The sequence below is a fragment of the Syngnathus scovelli genome, unplaced genomic scaffold (genome assembly GCF_024217435.2).
Source record: "Syngnathus scovelli strain Florida unplaced genomic scaffold, RoL_Ssco_1.2 HiC_scaffold_173, whole genome shotgun sequence".
NCBI lineage: Eukaryota > Metazoa > Chordata > Actinopteri > Syngnathiformes > Syngnathidae > Syngnathus > Syngnathus scovelli.
This window is the reverse complement of record NW_026061267.1, coordinates 27,501-31,124: the sequence shown is the minus strand read 5'-3', so window position 1 is coordinate 31,124 and position 3,624 is coordinate 27,501.

Sequence of the window (3,624 nt, the reverse complement as noted above, 5' to 3'; positions counted from 1 at the left end):
CCCGCCTTGGTAGGGCCCCCACCGGCCCCGGCTCGCCGGCGTTGGGTGGACGGTTCCTGCCCACTTGCGGGTCCCGGTCGCTTGGCAACCGACCGGGGAGGACCAGCCGCCTCCTTAAACACAGGCTGGAAGGGAAATCCGATCAAGCTACGGAGGACCGGCCGCCTCCATAAACTCAGGCCGGAAGGGAAATCCAATCAAGCTACGGAGGACCGGCCGCCTCCATAAACACAGGCCGGAAGGGAAATCCAATCAAGCTACGGAGGACCGGCCGCCTCCATAAACTCAGGCCGGAAGGGAAATCCGATCAAGTTACGGAGGACCGGTCGCCTCCCTAAACACAGGCCGGGCAAAAATCCACGAATGGCCCGTCAAGGGTAGAAGGTCATCCAAGGAAGGAGGTACCGGCCGCCTCCTTAAACACAGGCCGGGCAAAAATCTGCGAATGGCCCGTCAAGGGTAGTAGGTCATCCAAGAAAGGGGGTACCGGCCGCCTCTATTAACAGGCCGGGCAAAAATCTGCGAATGGGCCCGTCAAGGGTAGTGGGTCATCCAAGGAAGGAGGTACCGGCCGCCTCCTTAAACACAGGCCGGGCAAAAATCTGCGAATGGCCCGTCAAGGGTAGTAGGTCATCCAAGAAAGGGGGTACCGGCCGCCTCTATTAACAGGCCGGGCAAAAATCTGCGAATGGGCCCGTCAAGGGTAGTGGGTCATCCAAGGAAGGAGGTACCGGCCGCCTCCTTAAACACAGGCCGGGCAAAAATCTGCGAATGGCCCGTCAAGGGTAGTAGGTCATCCAAGAAAGGGGGTACCGGCCGCCTCTATTAACAGGCCGGGCAAAAATCTGCGAATGGGCCCGTCAAGGGTAGTGGGTCATCCAAGGAAGGAGGTACCGGCCGCCTCCTTAAACACAGGCCGGGCAAAAATCTGCGAACGGTCCGTCAAGGATTCTGGCTCATCCAAGAAAGGGGGTACCGGCCGCCTTACTAACAGGCCGGAGTACAGGGGGCGAAAGGCTGTCGATGGGGAAGGATCGGGGCCACGGCTAATCTAGCGATGCCCGCGTCGGGCGGTCACTCCGACGAATGAGCGGGGCCGAATCCGGCGCGAGGCGGCCTTCAGGCACGTGGTTCGAGACGACCTCACCCGGCTCTAGCCCGGAGGATCGGAGGCAACGGCCGTCTCCTTAAGCTAAGGCCGGACGAAAATCTGCGGATGCGGTCCATCCAAGGCAGACGGAGGTACCGGCCGCCTCGGTAAACAAAGCCCGGGCAAAAATCTGCGAATGGTCCGTCAAGGATTCTGGCTCATCCAAGGTGGGGGTACCGGCCGCCTCTATTAACAGGCCGGAGTACAGGGGGCGAAAGGCTGTCGATGGGGAAGGATCGGGGCCACGGCTAATCTAGCGATGCCCGCGTCGGGCGGTCACTCCGACGAATGAGCGGGGCCGAATCCGGCGTAGGCGGCCTTCAGGCACGTGGTTCGAGACGACCTCACCCGGCTCTAGCCCGGAGGATCGGAGGCAACGGCCGTCTCCTTAAGCTAAGGCCGGACGAAAATCTGCGGATGCGGTCCATCCAAGGCAGACGGAGGTACCGGCCGCCTCGGTAAATAAAGCCCGGGCAAAAATCTGCGAACGGCCCGTCAAGGGTTCTGTCTCATCCAAGAAAGGGGTACCGGCCGCCTCAGAGGCCGGAGCGAAGGGGGCGAAAGGCTGTCGATGGGGAAGGATCGGGGCCACGGCTAATCTAGCGATGCCCGCGTCGGGCGGTCACTCCGACGAATGAGCGGGGCCGAATCCGGCGTAGGCGGCCTTCAGGCACGTGGTTCGAGACGACCTCACCCGGCTCTAGCCCGGAGCGAATATCATCTCCAAGGTGTGGAGGCAACGGCCGTCTCCTTAAGCTAAGGCCGGACGAAAATCTGCGGATGCGGTCCATCCAAGGCAGACGGAGGTACCGGCCGCCTCGGTAAATAAAGCCCGGGCAAAAATCTGCGAACGGCCCGTCAAGGGTTCTGTCTCATCCAAGAAAGGGGTACCGGCCGCCTCAGAGGCCGGAGCGAAGGGGGCGAAAGGCTGTCGATGGGGAAGGATCGGGGCCACGGCTAATCTAGCGATGCCCGCGTCGGGCGGTCACTCCGACGAATGAGCGGGGCCGAATCCGGCGTAGGCGGCCTTCAGGCACGTGGTTCGAGACGACCTCACCCGGCTCTAGCCCGGAGCGAATATCATCTCCAAGGTGTGGAGGCAACGGCCGTCTCCTTAAGCTAAGGCCGGACGAAAATCTGCGGATGCGGTCCATCCAAGGCAGACGGAGGTACCGGCCGCCTCGGTAAACAGAGGCCGGGCGAAAATCTGCGAATGGTCCGTTAAGGATTCTCTCTCATCCAAGGAAGGGGTACCGGCCGCCTCTATTAACAGGCCGGAGCACAGGGGGCGAAAGGCTGTCGATGGGGAAGGATCGGGGCCACGGCTAATCTAGCGATGCCCGCGTCGGGCGGTCACTCCGACGAATGAGCGGGGCCGAATCCGGCGCGAGGCGGCCTTCAGGCACGTGGTTCGAGACGACCTCACCCGGCTCTAGCCCGGAGCGAAAAAAACACTCTTATAACCTGACCGACATGCGCCCATGACCCGCCTTGGTAGGGCCCCCACCGGCCCCGGCTACCGCCGGCGTTGGGTGGACGGTTCCTCCCCACTTGCGGGTCGCACTCCAGCGCTACGGCCGCCGCGCGAGCGCGCGCGCCCCGCGCCGCCCGCGCAGGCCTAGCGCGAACCGTACGGCAGCGAAACCGAGACGCCCCGGCTCAACCTCACCCAGAGGCCATCCACGGAGGCCGAGCGCGCGATCCGACTTGCGGCACGCCACGTGGGCGTCCGCCGGCCGCGCCGGTCGACCGCGAAACCGATTTCTCAAAGACCACGCCCGAGTCCCAACCTCCGCACATATCCGCACACGCCTTCCCGACCACCGCGAAGCGGGAGGCGTCTATCGTGGCCGCCGGGGCGTATGACCCCTCCGCGTGAGGCGTGCGGGCTCGGGGGGGCCGCAACGACCGAGTCTGACTCGGACGGGGCGCAGCTTCCCTCCCGGTCGCAGCATCAGCGCCGAACGCGCGACGTCACCAGCCCCCCGGAACGGTTCGTCGGGAGCGCGGCAATGGCCCACATCTCACCTCGCCAGCCGGCCGCAGCGGGCCGCGCCGAACCGAGTCTGACTCGGGGTGCGCACAGTCCCGTCTGGGTCACGGAGGCGACGAGCTGTGACCGCCACCGTCGCCCCTTCGTCCTTCCGGATCCCCCCAGCGCCGGCAAAACTCCGCATCCTGGCCGCATCGCGTGACCGGGCGGGCCGCAACGACCGAGTCTGACTCGGACGGGGCGCAGCTTCCCGCCTCGGGCCATCGCAAAGCGTGCCTCGCGCGGGCAAAGTCGCCGGCGCAGCGCCGCGCCCCTCGACAAGAGCGAGCCTCAGCCGGGCCGCGACGACCGAGTCTGACTCGGACGGAGCGCAGCTTCCCGCCTGGGTTACCGCTAGTCGCCGGGCCGACGGCGCCCATCCCCGGACCCCGCCGTTCCCTCGCGGTTTATCCTAAGCCGCCTGCCTTAGCCCAACCGACGT